Source organism: Gavialis gangeticus, unplaced genomic scaffold (assembly GCF_001723915.1).
Source record: "Gavialis gangeticus isolate Ggan-Ray unplaced genomic scaffold, GavGan_comp1, whole genome shotgun sequence".
In the NCBI taxonomy this organism is placed as follows: Eukaryota; Metazoa; Chordata; order Crocodylia; family Gavialidae; genus Gavialis; species Gavialis gangeticus.
In genome coordinates, this window is record NW_017729003.1 from 23,410,102 (window position 1) to 23,433,066 (window position 22,965).

General features: G+C 45.8%; 1 protein-coding gene and 1 long non-coding RNA gene across 4 annotated transcripts in view; both read left to right on the top strand.

Moving 5' to 3' along the window:
- Positions 1 to 22,965, top strand: part of ANK3 (ankyrin 3) — a 604,477-nt gene that overhangs the window by 327,394 nt on the left and 254,118 nt on the right. The window lies entirely within an intron of this gene.
- Positions 1,739 to 21,626, top strand: LOC109291035. Its single transcript, XR_002095736.1, has 3 exons — positions 1,739 to 1,874; positions 16,611 to 16,616; positions 21,617 to 21,626. It is a non-coding gene; the product is annotated as an uncharacterized LOC109291035 (long non-coding RNA).

The following is a 22,965-nucleotide window of genomic DNA, read 5'->3' on the forward strand; positions in this document are numbered from 1 at the left end:
AAAGATGTGACAGATCTGGGTTTTCCCCAGCCAGGACTGTGTGTGTATGTGTTAGCTGGAGGTTATGGCACCTCCTACCCACCTTTCAACAGAGGATCATTGGTCCTGGCATCTACAGGGCTGCTGCACCACCAGCAGTCCCACCAGGCCTCCCTACTCTGGCAGGGTGCAGTTTTAGTGGTCATGCCCAGGACCTGGGACTACCTCCTTCCCCATAGCCCCATCCCATACCTCCTAGTTCGTACTGGCAGGGACATGTTCTTCCCTTGCTGGTTGGTGATGCAGTTAGTGCCCCCTCAAGCTGAGAGTGGGGCATTAACTGGTTTTTGAAAAAAGGAAATAGGTGTGGACCAAGTGAAGAGGGTGGCATTCAGTCCATCTGCACCTGGAGCTTGAGGAACCACAGCAGCAGGAGGTTCGCCTTCAGGAACACCAGCTGTTCCACAAAACCAGCATCCAAGCAGGTGTGGTGGGGTGTCACTACATCCCCAGTGATACTGAACACCCTCTTACTTAGCACACTGGTCAGTGGACAGGACAGGTGTTCACAGGCAACTGTGGCCTGATCTGGCCACACCAGACTGCAGCTTGCCCAGTAGGGCAAGGGGTCGCACAGCAGTGACTCCACATCCTCAGCAAGATAGGTAGTCACCAAGGTGTCAGCTGTATCTGCCTGATGCCGGGGTCTGGTGGCTCTGGACCCCACCATAGAAGCCAGGCCATTAGCCCATATTGGCAGCACCTTTGGTGGAGGAAAAGACTGGCTTATGAATGGAGTGCTAGCATTAGACAGTTCCTGTTCAAGCATGAGATAGTGGATCCCCCTGTTCCACGTCCCCCTGCCTCTGCCATTCTGCCTCCCTGACTTTCTTTACCAGCACCTCCGTCCACTGATTCAGTGTTTGGCTGCCGTGCCCTTCACCCTTGGGTCACACATGGTGGCTAGCATATGAACTGTACTGGATCACAAGGGATCAAGCCATTTCCTGATGCCCTCCTTCAGCTGCCTCACCAGTGCCTGCACATCTGGTGACAGCGGCCTGCCCCAGCCAGCAACATTGATCCCCTGGAAGCTCTCCATTTGGCTCTGAGGTTCCCTCACTGTGGGGATCACCTGGCTAAGGAAGGCATCAGTAGCACTGTGGCTCTCCGTGGCCTCGAGAAAAGGCTTGAGGACCACCAAGATCTGGGAGGTGGTATCCCACTCAGCTTTGTTCAGGGGGCTGGTGATCCCGATCTCCCCAAACAGGGCCATCTCATGGATGGCCTTCTGTTGCTCCACCAGCCTCTCGAGCATCAGGTATGTGGAGTTCTATCAAGTCTCCAAATCCTGCATGATTTTGTGCTGTGGGATGTTCAGCTGTGTTTGTTTGTCCCACAGCATCTTGCCCCCCTTGATGCTCCAGTGGATGTAGCCTGCCACCTTTCTGCATTTGGAAATGAGGTTGTTGGTGGTGCTGGCACCATCACCAGCAGCCCTGTCCCCATCCAAGGCATCCCTGGCAATGAGGTGCAACTTGTATGCCGCACAGCGGATGCCAATAAAGTTGGCATCACGGATCGCCTTGAATATATTGGCCCCATTGTCAGTGACCATGAAGCTGTGGGTGAGCTCGCCTTGCCCAGCAAGCCACGTCTGCATCAGGCAGTTCATGGCCCCCATGATCTCTGCTGCTGTGTGGGACTCATCCAACACCTTGGCTTGAAGGAGAGCCCACTGACAGCCTGATTGGTCACACCAGTGCCCTGTGAGGGAGAGGTAGGCATGATCTCCACCCCGGCTGCTCCAGATGTCTAAGGTGAAGTGTAAGGCCATCTGCGGACCTGCCTTGCTCAGCTTGTCCCTCAAGTACTCCTCACATGCTTCACACAGGGTACACATACTTCATACACTTGGTATGATGGGACTGCAAGTGCCATGAGCTGCTTGAACCCTGGCCACTCAATGAAGGAGAAGGGCTGGCCATCAACAGCAAGCATCTCCCCAATGCTCTGGGTGAGCTCGCTCGGCTTTGCAATGCACCCCACTTTCTGTCTGCCTTTCTCCCACTGTTTCAGTGTGGCCTGCCTCTGCTTTGGGGGGACAGGAGCTTTGGAGCATGTGGGAGACTTCCCTTTGTGCACATTTCCACTGGTGCCAAGCTGAGAAGGAGCAAGACCAAAGGGCTGGTGCCTGTGGAGATATATCACCGTGGTGGTCATATGTTTTGTTCCCTTGCCCCGGCTAGTTTTGGCTCGGAAATGCAAGCAGTTAGTGTACGTGGGATCATTTGCCAGCTCAAAATGATCCCAGACCACACTACCCACTTGGTTCTGGGGTCTGAGTGCATCTGTGGATGCTTCTGCACTTTCCCCCTCCTCAGCAGGCAGAGGCACAGCAAGAGGAGCGGACTCAGCTGAGCCACTTGCCTCCACCTCTACATAAGCCTCCTCCAAAGTGCCTTCTGGGGAAGGAGACCTGGCTTCAAGGGAAACTTAAGGGGTGCCAAATACAAACTTAGCTGATTCCCCTTCCCTCCCCATAACTTCCCTTGCTAGGGCACTAAGATCCATATCCAGCACCAGTTCTTCTTATGGCACTGGAAGGCTCAGCATGGGAAGTGACAAAGGGGTGGAGGGGGCTGCTGTGCTGGTGCTGGTGCTGCTGGTTGTGGTTGTTACCATGGTGCGGGTGGGGGTGGTTATGACTGCTGCATGTGGATGGGATGCAGTCTCGGGCACAGGCAGTGGCTGTGGCACCGCTACCCTCTCCTTGCTGCTTGTAGCAGCCTCATCCCTTTTAGCTGGAGGAAAGAGGCTGCGTCTCAGTTTGGTGGGCAGGGGGGAACTTACAGCTCTCCCTCTACCCCCTCTTCCACCCCTCCCTGAAGGCTGGCCAATATGGCCACCTGCCTTTCTACCACACTTTATGATGTGTTTCATGTCTTCCTTTTCAATAAATATATAAATGTATTTGCATTCCTATATAAACTGAAAACTGTAAGTGTGGTGCAGTGATGAGATTTATGAACCCGATAGAAATATGTCCATGTGTGTAGACAAACTCAAAGTGAGCTGACTTGCAGTGACGAGATTTATGAACCCAATAGAAATATGTCTGTGTGTGTAGAAAAACTCAAAAGTGTTGATGTGTTGGAAAGAATGACCATATAAAAACAAATATATATAGTAAATTCCTATATAGAGCAAATTCTATTGTAACCCTATCCAATATAAGTATAAGATTCAAAAGAATAAATCAATGAATATAATAATAAAATAAAAGCACCTACAAGAAGAAGGTATTCTGAAATCCCTTTTGCTAGGGTAGCAAGCAGGAATCCTTTAGAAAATCAGTGCTCCTAGCTGTAGTGGTCTGAGACAGCTCAGTAAGTGACCCCAAAGCAGAGTCAAAGGAGTGTCAATAAAGAGAGCACTCCTTCCCCCCCCCCACCTTCCCCGCTCCTCTTCCTCCCTCCCATTACTTTACTTTCTGTTTCCCTGCAGGGAAGCCATTAAAGGTAAGCCCAGCTTCAGTCAAAATTCGAAATGTTTCAAACTTTTTGAAACATTTCAACCTGCCCTGTTTCGTTTCAACCCTGTTTTGAGCCTCTCTGTTTCGTTTCGACTTTGCTGTTTCAAGGTCGAAATGGCTTGAAACAGCGGTGAAATTTTGCACAGCCCCTAGTAATTAGCTGTGTTAGTCTGAAGTCAGGCAGAAGGCAGGTAGATTTGCACCTTATAGACTGACTAAATCAGAGATTCGTGAGCTTTCATCAGCAGCAGGCTTCATGAGATGCTATGAAAGAACTCAGGAAGCAGAGCTTCTAAATAGAAAGTAGTGATTAGAATACAGAGAGTAGGGAAGTAGGAGGAAAAAGGAGATGCCATTGCTGGAAGAGGCAAGGTGGGTAGGAGAGAAGAAAGCAAAGCAGTTAACCCCTTGAACAAAACAGGGGTAATAAAAGCTAACCCAGGTGTGGCAGGACACTGTTTGTGCCTGCCACTTCAGGGGCCAGAAGACAGCAGCCGGCAGGTGCCCGATTAGTGCAGCCATTTTAGATTCAGGGCTGCCCATATAAACAGGGCATTTTGCTGCTGCGAGGCTAGGCAACAACATCGCCTGGCTGCAAGGCTGCTGGTATCATCTGGAGGTAAGGGAGGAGCAGTAGGCGATGGTAAGGAGGCTCCTGGTCCTGGGTGTGATCTAAAACTGCACCCTGCCAGGAGTGGGTGGCCTGGTGGGGCTCTCAGTGGCACGGGAGCCCCGAGCAAATGCCAGGCCAGTTACCACCCTGGTGAAAGGTGGGTCGGCGTGCCTTAACCCCTAGCCCCCACAACTGGGTGGGTTAGCCCCTTTGTAGGGTCTAGAAGGTAGAGAGAGAGAGAGTTGGGCCATAGACTCTTAACCTGTCTTGACTTCCCCCAACTGGTCCAAGCTGGGGCCAGGACCAGAAGGGTCAAAAGGCCAGGGGCCCACCGCGAGGAACACCCAAGAGCTGAGAGCCTGGGGTTCCAACTGGCCTGGAGGTGGGCCAGGGCTAGTAGCCAAAGGTCCCGGGGGGACCGTACCCATAAGGGGGAAGCAGCTCATGGAGCTATGCAGCCGTGAATGAAGGCAGAATAGGCTGCCTGAACGGAGGGATCTAAGTGGGTTCCATCTGGTAGGATTCTGGGGCTCAGTGCGGGGCCGGTGATATGGATAACATCTGGATGCCATCTGCAAAGCTTGGGCTGCAGTGTAGGGGAGGAACGGAGCCGCAGATAGTGTCCCCTGCAGCATCGGGGCAAGAAATGGCCAGCCTCCCACTTAATCATCATCAATTAATTAATAATCATCAAGGCGTGGCGAGTGAGAAGGCGGGCAGTTAGCCCAGAAACAGGTGAGCGGTCCACAGGGAGATCGGCCCCAAGAAGGCCCCCTGTTCCACCAGGTAACAGGATAAGTATCTGTAGTTTTGATTTAGACCAGTGGGGGCCAGTTTTTTTGTAGGAATGCCACTAGTTAGCCTTTACCCCAGCTTTTCCCCAGTGCCAATCCAATTCTTTCCCCCTGCCTGATGTGGTGCACTGATTTTTCTGCTCCCAGCCCTATGCATCCTGCTAAATCTGCTACTTTGCTTTCTGCTTCCTGTCCTCTGTTGCTGTGCTTCCAGCTTCCTCCCCAGTCTGCTATATGCCACATGCAGAGGTGGCCAGTGCCATCTGTGGCAGCCATGCCACTGGTTGGCTATGCCTGGTTGAGCCATACTTAACACAATTCAGTCCGTGGGTGACTTCTGGTTCTGCAGTTTCCTGTTCAAGCTGGTTTTTAAAGTTATGTTGCCTAAGAACAGCTCCTAAGAGGTCAGCCTCCAGCTTGAATTAATTTAAAAAGTAGCTTGTTTTCTTCCAATCGGGTTGATTTAAAGGATTGTGGGTTGGTTATTAAGAATCCTAAATCACTTTGAAATCTCTTGAGATGCATTCTTAAGATGTTTCTTAATTAATTGATTATAAATCAAAATTCAAATATCTTTCTAACAGTTTTTACTGAGGGCAAGGAGGAAGCCATATACTTTCAAGCAGCTCTATAAATACTTCAGAAATATCAACAAGCCTTTTCAGTGCAAGTGTGCCAGGAGGAGGATATGGTAAAGGAATGTGCTTTTCCACTGGGATTTTCCAATTGCAGTGTACAAGGGAAGGTTTGCAGTCTTTTTAGTATAGGCAGCAGGACTCAAAGGAGCGTTTCCAAAATGACAGTTGAATCACAGCATACATGTTTGACTGCAGGAGAGAAATGTGAGTATGTGCCACTGTGTCCAATTACCTGCACTTTGGACAAGACTAGAGCTATCCTCAAAGTGGCTAAGAATAAAGGGCCGAGCCCAGTTCCTTTGAAAAAAAAAAGTTCAAAGAGTAACAGAAATCAAGATGATTTTTATTGTTTTAGCTTATACTGACATTGCGTCCCTAGTATTCTCAAGAAAGGATGCACTTAACTAGACCCCACCCACTTGCATACACCAAATTCAGAAACATGGAAATTAAGCTACTTTGGGGACACCTGATATGGACTCTGTCAAACATACCCATGACAGAAAACTGGAGAGCAATTTCACAATTGCATAGACAGGTTTAGCCTATGTGAGCATAAATAGGTGCTCAGGGCAGGCTCCCAAATGCAGAGATGTGGTATGGATATTTCCATAGAGTTAGATTTATGGGAAGTCACCATTGCACAGCCAAAAAATCAATATGAAATTTGGATATCAAAGTGCCACATAAATGAGGCCTATCACTGTGGTTCATTGATATTTTTATGATTTAAAGCTGGAGATTTTTCCATAAAGCTTGATCCTACCTTCTCTTTGTGAGGAAAAAAATTGGTAGTATTGCAACCTGGTGGTATTGCAACCTAGCAACAATGCATGAAATTCAGTAGAGCGCAGGCATTGTGCTGACTCTGCACATGCTGAATTTCACCCACTGAATTATTATTAAATAAACTAAAATAAAAGGAGATAATAAAAAACTAAAACCATAGTCAAACTTTTTTTTAACAATAGAGCTTGGCATTTTGTTTCAAAGCCACATCTTGTTTTTATTTGCATTGTGATAGTGCCAGTGAACTTCAGTCGATATTTAGGACCAATGATCGACTAAGTTATGCAAAAACACACAAAAATAAAACAATAACAACTATTCCTGCACTGTCAAGTTTACAATACATATAGGTAGTTTGGTTCATTTAAATAAAAATAAAATGTATTTACAACAGATACATAAAATAAAATCCAGAATTAATGTGATGCTATCTTTTTACTACTAGAATCATAAGGAGGGATAGAAGGGACCCCATTAGGTCATCTAGCCCCTTGCTCAAGGCAGGATCAGCCCTGATTAAAGCATCCCAGCCAAATGGTTGTTCAACCTTCTCTTGAAAATGTCCAGGGATGGAGATTCTACAACTTTTCTATGTAGGCTGTTTCAATGCTTGACTACCCATATAGTCAAAAAGTTCTTCCCAATCTCCAGCCTAAATTTCTTCTGTTGTAGCTTGCTCCTAGCCCCAACCCCTACAGCCATGCAGAAAACTCTATCTTCATTCTTTTGTGATTACCCCTCAGGTATTTCAAGACTATTATCAAATCCTGCCTCAGTCTCTTCTTCTCTAGCCTTTTAATCCTAGTTCTGTCAATCTTTCCTCATAAATCATGCTTCCCAGGTCTCCAGTAATTTTTGTCACTCCCAGCTTTCCAATCTGCCTACATCCTTCTTGAAGTGTGGGGCCCAGAACTGGAGACACTACTCTAGGTGAGGCCTCACTGGTACTGAATAGAGCAGAAGAATCTCTTCCCTTGATTTGCAAATGACACTCCTGTTAATGGTACTCAGTATACTGTTAGCTTATTTTGCATCAAGAGCACACTGTTGGCTCATATTCAGCTTATGGTCCATGGTTAACTCCCAGGTCCCTCTCTGTAGTACTGCAGCCTAGCCAGTGATTCCCCAGTCTGTACTTGTGGAAGAACATGGTAGAATTATGAATATAGTAGAAGAACCAATAGTCTGTTCTTTCTGGTCAGTTGTGGAACTTTACCTCTGATTCAAAATTATACTTTTTCACACCTTTTGGCGATAAAGATGTAGAATTTGGGTTTGTTTAAATCTAAAAATTAAAATTTATATAAGATATTGAGAAAATCTTTGTTCTTCTTCTGAGAACTCCAAGACTACATTGCTTCTTCAAGTAATACTGAGAATGTAAAAGCCGTGAGTGCAACCTACATACTGTGAAAGTAATGTTATTTAACTTTGAAGAATCAGTACAGGTTCACAAATACAGTACAAGTTTTAAAATAATGATTAGGCTGGTGGCATATTTGGAAGAAATTTTCTACACATTTTTTTTTTCCTCAAAAATTTCAGCTTTATTATTACAACCCATAAATTGGAAACTAGCGCATTACATGGAAACAAACAACCTGCTGCTAAATATTACTGCCAGGGAACCTATTTTGTATTTTTAGAACATATTTTATCAATAAATGATCATATTGATACTTTTGAAGATGGGGGCCATTTTTCACAACCAGAGTGCTCAGTGACGAATATTCAAAATTCAAAATCAAGCCAACCAGAATCAACGTCATTCAACATCATAATGCCATGCTAAAGTGAAATTAAATAATAAACTATTTTTGCTAGGGTAGAGAAGAGTCATTAAGGCCAAGTACAGACATTCCAAAAGCCCATGGCAAAAGCACTCCAAACTATTGAACTTTACTTAACATGCTATAAATAGGGACCTACGGAAATTGAGGCTTATCGCAATGGGTCCCCCCACACCTGACTGGCCCAAGGGCCCTGATGGACCCACCCCGCACCACTGATTGGCCGACAGAGGTGAGGCTGTGAACGGGAACTTCTCTCAGCTAATTAGCAGTTGGGGGGGCAAACCATCACCTTCATTACTCCCCTTCACACTGTTAGCTTTCCTCCTCCCCCCAACCCAGTAGGCTGCAAGGCCAAGCCACAGTGGCCATGAGGACGGCTCACTCCCACTGGGGAGTCAGCATTTTATTTTTAGTAAGTCTTTCTTTTTTTTTATTTCATGGACAATGCCCAATGTCACTGTTTCTGTGAAATCCTAAATTGAGTAGGTCCTGCTGTTAGTTAGAGCATGTTTGTACCAAATAGATGTTCACCACTGTGGGGGAGGGCTGTACTTCCCAAGGCTAGCAGGTAGGGGGAGCTCTTGCACGCCTCTTAGTGTACCCCATGGACTCCCCAGATTGCCGGAGACTCCCAAGAGAAGCTTGTTGAAGTAGATTTATCCAGGCCTCTAACTTGACTTCAGAGTGAAGAAAAAAAAATGCTCGTTTTGTATTTTAAAATGTTTTAAGATAAGAAAAACCCTTCTGCTTTATTATGTCTTTTACAGTGCTCTGGGAACAAATGTTCCTTTCCTAAAAACAAAAAAGGTGATAACAGTTCTCAAAACAAAATGTGTTGCTGAGCAAGCAACTGTTATGATCTACCTTTGACTCTCTTTTCAAGGATGCTTTGTTTAAATCATGTGTCTGTTTTCACAATTTTAGGTATAAAAAGGTACGTTAACTTGTAGAAGGGAGGAGTTCTGTTTTAGATCTCCTCCCTATGATCATTTGTATAAGCACCAATAAACTCAGACTCAGACTGGGTCTGTAAATTCTAATACCAAACACAATGCAAAGTTTGATTTCTTCCACAAGCTAAATGAGCAGGCCGTCTCTGATTGGCTGCCTGGTGCAGGGAGAAGTCACATTCCCCCCTCCCCCCTGCTGCTATGTCAATGACAGGAAATGGAAAGTCATAGAGCAACAGGGCTGGTAGGGACCTCTGTACCAGGCTGGGGACACCCAGGGGCCAAGATCCAGGTGAGAGAGCCCATTTGTGTAGTGCTGATGGGGCAGGCTGGGCACCAGCATCTCCTTGCAGAAAGCCAGGAAGAGTGGCAGTATGGGGCTGCGCTGCTTTTCACTATGCTAGGAACTGTGGGGGGTGGGGGGAGGGGCATCAAAAAGGAACCCCCTTCCAGGTGGTCCACCCAGCTTCCTAAATTAGGTCTTGGTGGGGGCAGGGCTGGGCCTGTGTAGCAAAAGGGTTTTTCCACCCCATCTCCTCCTCTCTTCCCCCCCTCCCCCCCAGAGTTGCAGGTGCAGTGAAAAGTGGCAAAGCCCTGTGCTGCCACTTCTGGCCACAGCTAGGGGAAGGGAGCCCCCCTGCCGCAGGAGAGCCCACCCAACTCCCACTAAGACTCAAGCCAGGAAGCTGGGGGGGGGAAGGGGCAGAGGGGGGGGCCACCCAGCAGGGAGGCTCCTTTTCCACCCCCCACCCCCATCAGAGTTCCCAGTATGGCAAAAAGCAGTGTCATGGGGTAACTTCTGGCTACAGCTTGGGGAAAGGAGCCCCCTGGCAGGGCTGTGGTGCATCATCAGGCCAGGGCAGCTGCAGGGACAGAAATGCTCCTTCTCTCCCCTCCCACGATCAACTAATTTTAAAGCACTCTGTGAGTTGGGAACATCATTTCTATTATGGCTATAGAGAGCTTTCTCCATGCTTATTGTATGATAGGTGTAATGTCTGTACCTAGTCTAAGACAATTTTAAGGAAAGCTGGTTTCCTTTTTGTTTTGTTACTGGAGAGGATTGAGAGGTTGGTACATTTTCACATTCCATACTGTGATCCTTGATTGATCTTATGTTGAGTAAGCTGGCTGGCTGTATGCAGTTTACCAGAAGATTGAGCAGGAGATAGACATTGACAGAATGGCAAGTCTTTTGGGATCTTCACTGGTGGATATGTAGGCTAGAATTTGCCCCAAGATCTTAACGTCTCAAAAGTTATGATTCAGCAAAATTTAAGGACATAGAGGATATGTGAAAGTCTTCTGCAGAGGGTTGAATGTCACCCATAATAGGCCTAAAGTTAATATAATACAAGGAATATGTGTGCAGTGTTCTTCTATTTAATTCTGAGTAAATAATTGCATTAAGTATTGACCAAATTTCAAAGTGCTTTGCAATACATTTATGTGTTTTTTTGCAGGTTTTATAAATGTTAATTATTTTTGTGAATGTTAGGCAGTTTCAGTTTTCTATTCTTATGGGTTTTGACATATTTTAAAAAATTATTACATGCATTATTAATGACTATCATCTTGTATTTTATCATTTATGATTATCGCTCAGACATAAGCAAAACAAAAATAACTACACAGATATAATGCAGATTATTGAACATGTTATTTTTAATTTTCTATCATTTCTCTTGCATCGATATCTGCCCTTCAAAAATAAATAGGTCATTGACACATTGGTAAACAGACTGCAGCCTTCAGCTTTATTTTTCTATCATTAAACAATTCACAATGTATTCAGTATTCTGGTCCAGCTGATCATGAGATAAAGTGTGACTAAAAAGTAGATCATCTGGTAGATGCTCTAGTGTAGAAATGAGCCTTTTGTGTGATATCAAACTCTCCAGCACACCCGTGCAGCTCTTACTGAAGTCAGTGTGTGTTGTGTGTGCATATCTGAGCCATGTTATTGCATCTAAAGCACATGCTCAATTTCATTATGGAATCTCTCTCCCCTCCCCCCCCCACACCTTTCGTTGAATTGATATATAAATCCCACTGTCCCCCAAAAGAGACATCACTGTAAATGTTATGCATGTGAAAGATGCCCATTTGATTACATGTGAGACTGAAATCTTATACACATCATATACAGCACAGGCACTGTACTGCAAGTCTGTCTTGGACAGGCTGTACCTAACAGGCAGAAATGAGTACAGTTTCCACATCCATTCCCTTCTCTTAACAAATTCCTTATTTTCTAGAGATGGCTAACATGATGGTTAGTATGCATTTCAAGATGGACATTAGAATTGTAGACCAGAACTGGGACAGTTAGTTCACTGCATAAAGACTTTCGTACACAATAATGCCCCTGAGATTAATTTTCACTGTCATAGAAGTGAAAGGCTTCGTTGCCCATATTTCTTTTCTACTGCCAAAAATCATTTAATATAACTTTAATGATTAAAAATCTGTGCATTTTTGCAATCTGTTGATCCAGAGGGGTAAAACATGGTAGGGTGGGGGAACCTCATAGGCCATCCTATTACTTTATCCTCTAATGAAGAGTTGACTTCTACAGACCCCTAGTATCATAGTCATTCTGAGTGTAATGGCAGCCAGTGGGTCAAATGAGGTCTAAGAGGGGTTAAACTGTGGCCCCCAGGCTCCCTCCTTGGAGCTGCTCCACCCATCCTCTAGCTGCTGTTTCTGCCTGAGCCTCTGAGTCCCACCCTCCAGCCCCTGCCTTGCTTGTATTTCCTGTGCCCATCCCTGTGGATAGGAGACCAAGTCTCAGGAAGCCCAAGGCTCTGGGAACCAGGTGACATCATCTGGCAGGGGACACTGCACAGTGGTGGGAACTCGAGTTGGCTCATGCAGTGGGGGAGAGGTTGCAGAGGGGGTTGCAGTGGCAGGAGTGTGGTAGAGACCATGTAGTAGCAAGGTAGGCCATGTGTATGTGTGGGGTACATGGCAAAGGAGCCTGTGTGGCAGCAGGAGCTCGAGATGTCTCATACAGTGAGGAGAGGGGGACTCAGAGGAGACTGTGTGGTTATGGGGGAACCCACATGTGGGTTTGGCAAGGGTGTTCACACCTGGGGAACCTTTGGCCCACTTGAATGTGGCCCCTGTGGCATGTGGGCCTCAGGCACCGAAGTTGGATAGCTCTGGTTTAACAGATCTTAGTTTCATAGATTTCATACATTTCATAGACATTTGGGATGGAAGGTACCTTGCAAGATCTTTGGGTCCAGCCCCCTGCCCAAGGGGCAGGAATTCAGCTGGGGTCATATGATACCAGCAAGATAGGCATCCAAGTGTTTCTTAAAGGTGTCCAGAGTAGATGCTTGAACCACTTCTAGTGGGAGTCTATTCCAGACTCTGAGGACTCGGACGGTAAAGAAGTTTTTATGTCCAACCTAAAACTGTCTTCCAGGATTTTTTGACCGTTAGACCTTGTCTTCCCTTGGGGTGCTCTGGTGAATAGACATTCTCCCAGTTCCTGATGCACACCCCTTATGTACTGCCATCTGCCACCAAGTCCCCCCTGAGCCTTCACTTCTCTAGGCTGAAGAGTCCCATGGCTCTCCTCATAGGTGCTCTCTTGTCCTTTAATTGTGCACATGGCTCTTCTTTGGACTCCCTCAAGCTTCTCCACATCCTTTCTAAAGTGCAGAGCTCAGAACTGGGTGTAGTATTCCAGCTGTGGCCTCACCAAGGCTGAGTGAAGTTAATGCCAGGAAGGATTTGTTTCCTACCCTACCCACTGCCCTGGAAATGAATTGTAACTGTCAGCAACTCATTCTGTTAGCAATAGTTACATTTTGTCCCATCCTGAAAAAATCTTCTCCATCCTTGGAGTTTATACTGGGGATTGTGGTCATAGCATACCTCTTAATCATCCCTTAGCTGGACAGAACATGAGAATTGGGACCTGCATGGTGTGGCACATCTGTGCATTGGAGCCACAGGGTTTACATGACATATCAGGGTTTGGGGAAGGCCTTGTGCAGCATATCAGGGCCCATGTGGTAGAGCAGAGCCCATGTGATACAGCAATGGGGGCCCTCACAGTGTGGCACTGGGGAGGGAAGGGCTTGTGTGGTGCATTTGGGGCCATGTGGTATGATAGGGAGGGCTTTTGTGGTATGGTGTGACAAGCGGGCCCAGTAACATGCAACCTGCACAGTGTGAGTTTGGGTGGCCTGTGCCCCAAAGCCATTTAGAAGCAGGACAACTCTGATTTAGGGTATTTTAATGATCCATAGTAACCAATTGAAAGTAACATTGAATGCTGCATATTATATCTGAATTGCAAAAGTCTTTAAAAAGGATTCTTGCCCTAATTACATACCTTGAAAAATGATAGGCTGCTTCCTATGGAACAACCTGTGATAGCACTGAAGTAAATAATTTTGTACTTGGCAGGTATATCTCAACAGCAGATCTCATAAACCCAGCAGATGCATTTCCTGGATGGCTGCCACAAGTGCATTTGGGGACTTCTTTACTAGTTATTAACAAAATCCTAGCTTAGAGGAGAGAGACAGTACTCTTCCCTTATAATTTTATGTCCTTCCTTAGGTGATGAAGAATGTACCTATTTTTAATTTATTTATTTGTACCAGTAGGTTGGTTGTTCTCTAGATATTCCTTGATGTCACTTAAACATTTAGAGAACTCAGCAAAATTTGTTTCAGACCTTGGATATTATATGCCAGTCATCTCCAAATTTTTTAAGTCACAGATCACATTTGGAATTTAAAAGGAACACAAGATTCCCCACCACCTGGAATCCTTCATTCCTTGGCTGTTTAATATCTACATGTATCCAAGAGAATACAATCCTTGTTTAGCCACTTGGTATGGATTTTTAACAGTATTTTTGTGGGGATTTTCCTGTTGAGAACTTGAAATGCTAGTGCTGTTGAAGGTAGGGGTAGAAACAGTTGTCACCTGATGTCTAATTTGTGCCGCTATAAAAATTTTTATGGTGTCACAAATGGTGAGCAAATACTTTACCATTTGTCATGCCACTTCAGAGCAAAATTAGCAGTGCAAAGAAGCTAGCAATAGATTCTTCTGCTTTATGGTGGTGGACATCTATTAGCTTTGTAGCAGGAGAATGCAGGCAGCTCAAGCTGTCCGTGCTCTCCAGCCACTCCAGGCAGGTTCTCCGGAGGCTTGACAGCCCCTGAATTACCTGCCCAGCTTACTTACAGAGGCACCCTGTGGAATCTCGGGATGTTTCTCTACAATGTGGGAAGTTGGGGCTCCCTGTTTACAGAGATCCATTCATGATATCCAGTCTCCTTAATTGAGGAAAGCATTTTCGGGCCCCAGAATGGAAAGCTTATGTCTCCCTGGTACCCTGTGCCTCGACACAGGAACTTGCTTACCTAGATCCACCCTTGGAATCTCTGGAGACCTGTCTGGGTAAGTGGGGAAAGGGGGTGGGGGAGGGCTTTCAAATGTGGAATGACTCTTGCTCTAAACCTCATAGCAGCTTTACATTCTAACAGTTATGTGTGGATGGTCCAGGAAAGGTATAAATGTAGCAGAATTTTTTCAACTTAAACCTGGATAAAACAGTGTTAAAATTGGAGCTGTTTTACTACATGTGTATCATTTCTGAGCTTGTCCACCTGTAAGCATTAGAATGCAATAGTTGGTCCTTGCTCCCAATCAGCAACTCCCCTTTTGAAATGTTCCACTTCTGAAATGGCTCCAAGTATACTGTGTGCCCACCGAGAGACATCCTGGGAACTTGGTTGTGTTTAAGTTAAAAAGTGAGGATTTGGCTGTTGGTTAGTGTGTGTGTGAAATTTTACTTTGTATGTGGATTTTTGTACTATTGAAGGTGAAAGATTGAAGCACGACTTTCTAACTTCTACAAGAACTACCCTAACTTCTTCAGGTGCGGGACTCTTGGTCCTGGCTGTCCATGTGGGCCTGGGGTTTTCACACACCCCTGAGTCTTGAGGATCATGGCTACTGCAATCCCCCAGGCCCAGGAATTTCATGCTGGGCACGGTACACCCCTGCAGCTAGGAGCCCTGTCAGTTGATGGGGCTTCCAACTGCAGGGGAGACCCTTGTATATGTGCAAATTAGAGCTGGATAGCAACCAGCTATAAAGTTAGTACACATTTTTGAGGTCTAAATTTATAGCTGGTTGCAGCTTTTTATTGTGTGATAGCTATTTTGCACATGTAGCTGGTCTTGAGGTAATTCTGCAATTAAACTGTAATGTGTAGAGGAGGAGCTTAGATTTCATCCACTGGGCCATCTGGCTTCATCTGTCAAACAATCCACTCAACCTGCTGGGCCCCTGGCTCTGCCAGGGCACTCACTTCTCAATGGGCCCCTGGCCCTAGTTTAGCTTCTACCTTCTTGGGCTTTGACCCCATTCCCCAGGCTTTAGCCCTCTCACCCCAAACCTGTTCTGACTTCAGCTCTTGCCTGGCTTTGACTTCACTACTGTACCCTTAGCCCTCCTCCAGTCCTCTGGGCCCTTGGCCCCAGCATGGAGGCTGTTTCTCCAAATCAGCCCTCTGGGTCCCTGACCCCAGGCCAGGCTGCTTCCACTGCCTCTGGCCTTAGCCTTCCCATCCTTGGCCCAGCTCATCCAACCCCTTGGGCCCAGCAAGGCTGCTGTACCTCTTCACCAGCCCTCCGCTTCTACGACCCTGATCCCAGGCTGGGCTGCTGTCATTCCTTGTGGCCTTGCCCCCCCCAGACTTGACCCAGTTCACCTAGTCCTCAGCCCTCTGGGTCTCCAGCTCCAAGCTAAGCTCCTTTTGCTGGCCTTAGCTCTTCCAACCTTGGCCTAACTCACCTGCACCAACCCTCAGCCTTCTGGGTCCCTTACCCCAGGCTAGGCTGCTTATCCCCAAGTGCCCCACCAAACACCTCTCCATGCTCTCTGTCATCTCCTACAGCCACAATCCTGTCCTCCGGTTTCAAACCTAATCTCAACATAAATACCAGCAAACCACTGCACAAATGAAATCCACCCCACTTGGGGTCATTGCCTCACTGCAAGCCATCTCCCTTTGGAGATTTTCTCCCTGCCACATGCAGGCTCAGAATTCCTGCTTCATCGTAGGCACTGGGCTTATGTGCCCCAAAGCCACACCCATTCCTGTCTTGTGGCTCCCCAGCCAGACATAAGGGTTTCCACTTGGGCTTGATAGCCAACTTGCCCTGCTCTGCTGCAGCTTAACCCCACTGCCTACAGCCTTTGCTTCTGCACTGCCTGTCCCTTGGCTGCATATTGCAGTGCAGTTAGCTCCAGGACAGTCAGTTTCTTGGTGGTAGCTCCTACTCTCTGTCTCTGGCTTGCTTACTTTCTTGGAGCTAGCACTTTGCCCAGCTGGTAGCCCCACACAGCAATCCTGGCCCATGCACTCTCCTCTTAAAGTAACAAAACCTTTAGATTCCTACTATAGGGAGCATGGGGCTGGGAGCAAAAAGTAGAGGAGCAGTTTGGGCATGAGAAGGGGTTTGGAGTGGCTGTTGAGGAGGGTGTGGGGCTATTTTTTTTGGCATGCCTACCAAAAAGGTTGTCCACCACTCATTTAAGGTTAAAATAGGTGTTCATTTCTAATGGTGGACATTTTTGAGACATTTCCACTACTAAAAATCCTCAGGAGTGGGAGCAGTAAAGGCATTCAGCCTGCAGCTGTCCCCTCTCCCCTGAACCCTACATCTTCCCCAAACTAGGGTATTCCTGGTCTGGGAAAGGCATGAGGAACACTGGCTGTTTCATTCCTTCCATTGCTGGAAGAGGAGGGACTGGAGTGGCAGGTAAAGACTCCCCATACTTTCCCAGACCAGGAGTACCCAGTCTGGGGAATGGATAGGGAGCCTTCTCTGATGTTACACCTCCCTCCTGTAGACCAGACCAGGAGGAGAGGGGAGTGGAGCAGCATGGCAGTGCTGATTGGCTCCACCCCCAGGTGGCATTTGCAGACCCATGCACTCCCGGGCCTCATACCAGATTAGGGGGGAGAGGAGCAGTGCCCTCTGCCCGTTCTCCCAATAGGGAACACCTCAGTTTGGGGAATGAGCAGGTAGCAATATCCTGCACACCTTCTCTAGACTGGGGAGTCCCCAAGCCCAGGAAGGCCAAATACTCCATGGGAGGAGTCAAGTTACGGGGACATGCCCTCCCACCTTCCCCAGACTGTGATCCTCCCACCCCAGGTCATGGAGGAGTTGAGCAGAAGTGTGCAGGCATTCATCCTCATGAGAGAAACACAAGGGGCATCTTCTTGGAGTTAACCTGGAAGACTTTCTCCCAGATGGGGCATGTTTTCCTCCAGAAGGAATTGAATGAATTTTCATATGCTCCTAGTTTCTACTGGGAGAATGATGATTCTCCTTGTAGAAATTTAATACCTACACATGACCTTATGAAAATGTTAAAAAAAGAAAAAAGTTGTTAATTGTAACTGCTGACACTGGTTGGTGGTAATGAGAAGCTTTCAGCACTCAGTCCTATACTTGTGAGAATTTTTCTTTTTATATGAAATATCTTGGTTTCTTATTTTTTTTAACAATATTAATATTTCTAATTTATGTAATTGCCCTGTAAATAGCTTAATTATAAGTAGCTATTCCACCAGTTATAACATAGTTTGTCATTTTGAATATGAATTTGTAACCAGTCCTTAAATGCTCCAGGACATCTACAGTGTAGAAATGATTGCCATTTTTGATGATTTTGCACTGCTATGCTTTTTCAGAAATCATCTTTCAATATACAAATGACTGTAAGTGCTTGGTATAAGATGGCATACTCTTGGGTACCTGGATATGTATATCTTTTATATAGAAAAGCAGCTATGAGATGCAACGTTTTAAATGTCCTGGGTTTCCCAAAACAGGTTATTTTCTTCCTTTGCCAATGTACCTGTCTCTTCTACCATTACTGGTAGAATTTCTGGCATACTGGTCAGGTCAAAAGAACAGGAGTCTCTCAGCTTCATGGGAACAGAATAAGAATTAATTACAAATAAATGGAATGTATTACTAGATATTTTAAATATATAGGTTATGACATTGGAACAGTTAGCAGTTAAGACCCACTTGTGTTGGCTCTTGGCATTCATCAGCACTGAGTCTTTTCATTACTATGACCTTTTCACTTAATGTACAATCTCCAAAATTAAAAAAATAAAATAAAACCCAATTTTACAAACATTCCTCAGCAGAACACGCCTATTGATGACAACTTGAATTCTGGATAGGAACAGCATCAGACCTTAAACTAGTGATTCTCAGTCTGAGCTGTGTGCCACTCTTAGTTCATGAAGCAATCTCTGGTTAAAAGGTATTGTCTCTATTCATTCCTTTTAGCTGCTGGTTGAAAGTAAGAAGACAAAAATACTTGAGTAGGTGTAATCCTATTTTTCCTAGTACTATATTTACTTAAATACAAGCTGAAGTTCCCCCAACCCTAATCACCGTGGGGGAGAAAGCCCCTCATCTTACATTCACATAGAAGGAAACCTCATTAAATACACTGTCTATCATTAGGTTGCTGCCAAAGGCAGTATGTGCTCAGTAATGGAAACCAACTATAAAGTTGATTAAATGCAGCCAATACTGAGTATGACTATAAAATATATATGGGGCAAACATGGTGGGGGGTGTATTATGTGTGTGTATAATAGATATTAATAATATCAATAGTTATTATTTATATATATATATATATAAACTAGACTTCTAACAACTTGTCTTTTGATAACCTGATATGGTTCATTTGACAGTCCAAAACACACTTTTTCAGTTGCACTTTTCTTAGTACCATTGCAAAGACCACATTGCAGACCTGTGTTCCCATATGCCCGTGCACCCATCTGTGTCACCTTTGAATCATCACAATTATGCAAAGGACTACCTCAGCCCTCTCCCTCCTCCCCATTCTCTTCCCTTCCCTTCCCAACTCCACCACCTTTTGTCCAGTCCTTTCACTTGTCATTTTATTCATCATCATCTCCGTCATCATCACTGTCCCCATTGCTCTCTCTGGAGGGCTTGCCTCTGAAATGTCTATGCAGTCCCCTTTCTTCCATATGATGTCCATCTCTTTCCTGTCATCTTCTACTGTCTTCCCACCACAAGAATAGATTAGTACAAGTTCTCTGAGTAAGACATGGTAATGCCTGTTGAGCACAGCCCCCCTCAATGTTGACTCCTTTTAAAGTAATGGGGAGTTACTAAATTGAATACATTTTAGCTTCTTCACTCCCACAGCTGAGTTCCATCTTTCTTTCCTATTTCCAATTATTCCTGTTTCTTCACCAGCCTTAAATGCCTGGCAAAGATCACCGGGCCCCAAACAGTTTCCTCTGTTGCCCCCTCTCTCAGCCTGTTGCATATGATTTATATGGCCCCATCCTCCATGAGGTGAAGCTGGACAAAGTTGTCCTGTACCTTATCTACATATAAATTTTTGGAGGAAGAAGTTGGGGGAAGCAGAGGGCAAGATTTATTAGTTCAATAAATTTAACCCCACCAGATGTATTTTCCCTCCTGTAGCAGTGGGAGGTGGGCAAATTCACAAACCTCCAATAATTAGATACTATCCATGCAAAATTATAACACATTTATAAATTTTCTATATAGAGAATCTAATTCTTGGGGGTAGATTATTTTATAGTCAGGGTAATCTTATATTTGAGTAAATATGGTAATGAAAGTTGCTGTAATTACCACAGCAATATTTTGAATCATTAGTGGGAGAGGAATTTGTTTTTAAAATGTAAATGGTAGAAGAGATGGTCTGCACGTCCATTTCCACAAGACATTTGCTATGCTGCAGCTATGACAAAAACACCCACACTGCCTTTGGAATTGTTACTGTAGCACATACAGACATATCAGAGATAATTCTCAGCTAATTAAGACAGATCCCAAAAGCAAAGAAGCTGCAGCATAGGTGGCTTTGAAGACTTACCTAGGTGGTGAAGTGCAAAGTCCATGCCACTGTTGCTTGACTGTTGCTTCTGCAGTATCACAACTAGTTAGATTAAATTACATGCCTTTCTCTCTACATACGTTTTACTGTAAGGGACTGTCATCTCTGTCACTTGCAGACCTGTAGGACACTGCCTGGCAATCAACTAGGGTGTTACTGTTTCTAATTGGTGATCTACATGCCCACGTTTCTACTGCCACGACTTGATGTTAAAGGAGTTGGTTCATTACCTGAATGTGTAGTCCCATTAGTAGTCTCACCGTCGTCCTGCGGGGTCCTATATTCCTGAGGGCTCTGCCACCCCCACGCCCTCGCCCGTTCCACCAGGTTCTGACCAGTCAGTTGGTCTTGCAACATGACCTGAGTTCCAATAAAAAAAAACAATAAAAGACAGGGAAACAAGAAAACAAAGCAGGCACTCCTGGCCTGTGTTATTGTTCCTGCTGTTTTTAGCCAAGATCAAAAAAATTGACCTTTGTGAAGTCAGTCCCTCTTTGGTGGCTCTCTCTCTCTTTCTCTGGGCCTCTTGTTGAGGTTGCCACAATTTCTTTTAGCGCATTAAGTCCATCTGTGACACCATCTTTTTGGTCTGTGCCACTTTTACATGCTTTACGGTACTGCCAAATCTACAGTGCCCCTCTATTAGGGGTATTACGGTACAATTCTCTCTGCCGGGCTCTGCCAGCTCCCGTGTAAACAAACAGTTCTGTGCCCCGCCGGGTCAGTAGTCTTGGCTCTAAGTCCCCGCCGTGGGGCTTACTCTCTGCAAGAGTCTCCTACAAGCTCTCCACGTCACTTTCAGAGTTCCCTGCAGCATGTGTCAGTGTGCTGCTCCTCCTTCTCCTTCCAGTTCTGTGCTCCTCCTTCTTTCCTGTCCTGGGCTCTTCTTTATACTGGTGTGGGAGTTCTCTGCCCCTACCCTCCTGAAACACCTGGGTAAGGGAGATTGCTGCTGGGCTCCTTGGAGCTGTGGACGTGGGGTCGCTGAGCCTTTGTTTAGCCTGTGTGCTTTGGAGCACAGTGGCTCCTTCTCTCTCTCACAGGGACCTTAAAGGAAACATATCCCCTTATTGTGTACTCCGCCATAAATTTAATGAAATGCACCTTCTGCTCCATAAATAGACAGCATACCTGCTGCCCCTGGACAATTGCTGCTTCAGAAGATGATGTTCATAGCAACCCCGTTCAGGAGCCTTTCCACAGGTCGGGGAGAATGAACTCTCAAGCTATTTCTCTGCATAATACAGCAGACATTATTGATACACTGCACCTGGACTAAGGAGAGCAGGATTTGCAGGAGTAGCTCCTAGTCAGCACATTTGCCAAAAGGCCTTACTCCACAGCAGCTCTTTTAAAATCACCTGACACTTTTGCTGTGTTTGAGCAGCCTACATTAGGTCAGTAGGTTCCCAGTTCCAATTGTGGGTCATCTGGCAACTATTCCTTACTGTTAGTGTCACAAATGATAATATGTAACAAAAATGGCTGCCATCAGCAGGAGGCCTGGAATGCCACTTGTAATTAAAATCTTTGGACCAGAGCACTGTCCCAGCTGCCAGTGGAGGGTTCAGGATTGAGAGAGTGGTTGAGGGTAAAAAGGTAAGGAAGGTTTATTGACTTAACAAACATACAACTACGCATAATATAATAAGGCAGCAATGATAGACAATAACAATTTGCATCAGCAACTTATTAGCAGTCCCCTCTGATGCCTGATGTATGACAAGTGCCTCTTCTACAAAGCTCAGCGAAGTCAGGCGTCCCCAATCGGCACTGGCCTCGGGTTCCTCAAGATCCACTAGCCCACCGAATCCAGGTCAGCACCTAATTTTAAATCAGTAGCTTCTCTCACACCACTGCATCTTCCTTTGAATAATTTCTGGATGTGCTAGCTAATTTATAACTTCTGAGGTATGCTGATAATTTACTGCCATTCAGATTCTCCCACTGCAACTCTTCTTAGGACTGACCAATAATAGTACAAGCCTTTGCATTCTTCTGATAAGGTTAATTTTAACTGCACCACAAAGCCTACTACTACTTCTACATGGCCTTGCTAAATTTATTAGGCTTCACTCCATGTAAGGCCTCACTAATCTTTGACTTTAATTAGGCTCTTAGCGACGACATACAGCTTATAATACAAATGACAAAAAACACCTAGTCTAATCTTCACACAGCCTTCTGCAAGCACATTTATCACACAGACATAATTTTCTGTCACAGAGCATTGCCTCCATTCACACAACGCGGGGACTCCCAGTCTGCACATGGTCTCCGTTAGTGTAGAAAAGGGTATCTGCCACCAGTAAGGAACCAAGCCTGCCTCTCATCCTTATGACCTTGCAAAGGATGTCCTATGGGGCTGGAATTCTTAGTGGAAAGGGAGGATGGAGTGACCAAGCTGGGGCTGATTCAGTCCCTCATTAGGCCCTGTAAAGCCAGGGGCTCTATTATCTTTTAACACCGGACTGTCCAACTGGTGGCCTGGAAGGGGTTAATATGTGGCCCTTGGGCTCTCACCAAGTTGTCACTCCCCCAATTTCTCCAGCTGTAATAGCAGCTGGAGTCTCCAGGCTCCCTCTTCTAGCTGCTGTTTCATGCATTCATCTAAGGGGGCATGGCAGTGTGGCAGGACAGGATGCTGGGGAGTCTAGGGCGGCACCAGGTGATAGGGGGCAGGAAAGGAATTGGGGCTGTGTACCATGGGGATTGCAGTGTTGGGGAGGGATGGCCCAGTGTTGGGGAGGAATGTTCTCACAAGCTTGGACTGCGGTAGTCAGGAGAAAGGAGGGCACTTCACATGGCACACTTGTTGCTGCCCATGCAGTCTGTGGCCGCTGCAGGTGGAGGCCTGACTCATGTGGCCCCCAATGCATGTGGCCTCT